The sequence below is a fragment of the Cicer arietinum genome, chromosome 5 (assembly GCF_000331145.2).
Source record: "Cicer arietinum cultivar CDC Frontier isolate Library 1 chromosome 5, Cicar.CDCFrontier_v2.0, whole genome shotgun sequence".
NCBI classification, from domain to species: domain Eukaryota; kingdom Viridiplantae; phylum Streptophyta; class Magnoliopsida; order Fabales; family Fabaceae; genus Cicer; species Cicer arietinum.
Window position 1 is genome coordinate 10,238,538 of NC_021164.2, and position 1,403 is coordinate 10,239,940.

Here is a 1,403-nt window from a genome sequence, read left to right on the forward strand (position 1 = left end):
TTAGGTTCTATTGGTTCAGATTCTACAATATCATCTAAAGAATCACCAACTATAGGAGGAGTGTTGTTCAAGTTTTCAGCAAACATTTCATCAAATTTTACATGAACAGATTCTTCTATAGTTTTGGTTCTTTTATTGTAGATTCTATAGACCTTACTAGATTGGGAATAACCTAGAAAAATACCCTCATCTGCCTTAGGATCAAACTTTCCTAGATGTTCTTTGCCATTGTTTAATACAAAGCACTTGCATCCAAAGACCCTAAAGTAAGAGATGTTTGGTTTTCTACCCTTGTATAACTCATAGGGAGTTTTTCTAAGTATTGGCCTTATAAGAACTCTATTCACTACATGTGTGGCAGTGTTTATAGCATCAGCCCAGAAATACTTAGGAAGATTTGAGTCTTTAATCATAGTTCTAGCTAGTTCCTCTAAAGACCTATTCTTCCTTTCTACAACTCCATTTTGTTGTGGAGTTCTAGGGGCTGAGTATATATGGTGAATTCCATTTTGTTCACAGTAGGTATTAAAGGAATCATTTTGGAATTCTCCACCATGATCACTCTTGATGGAGATTATTTTCTGGTTCTTCTCATTTTGAACTAAATTTAAATATCTTTTGAAAATAGAGAAGGCCTCACTCTTGTGAGTTAGAAAAAATGTCCAAGTATACCTAGAGTAATCATCTACTAGCACATAACCATACAAGTTTCCTCCAAAGCTTCTAACTTGAGATGGACCAAACAGGTCCATATGTATCAATTGTAAAACCCTATTGGTTTGAACTAAATCTATTGGGGGAAAGGATGACTTAACTAGCTTACTCTTCTCACAGGAATCACACAACTTATCCTTAGTGAACTTTCTATTTGGGAGTCCTAGAACTAACTATTTACTAACTAGTTTGTTCAGGTGGTCCATATGTATATGAGCCACTCTCTTATTCCATAACCAGTTTTCATCGGAATTGGATAATAAGCAGCAAATAGTACTAGCAGGCAAAGCATTAAAATCAAGCATGTATATGTTATTGATTCTGTCACCTACTAACCTTATGTATTTATACAAGACTGAGATGTAAGGCATACCTAGAATCCCTTATCACAGAGTTGACTTATACTAATCAAATTGTGCTTTAAATCCTTTACATAAAGAACATCTTTAATCACCGTAGTCGATTCGTTCCCTATGTCTCCAATACCGAGTATCTTACCTTTGTTATTGTCACCGTATTTAACAAATCCACCATCTTTTATGTTTAGAGACAAGAACTTTGACTTGTCTCCAGTCATATGCTTGGAACATCCATTGTCTAGGTACCATGAATGAGTCCTGGATGTCAAGCATATCTGCAAAATGTAATTTAAATTTTGGTTTTAGGTACCCAATTCAGATTGGGTCCTG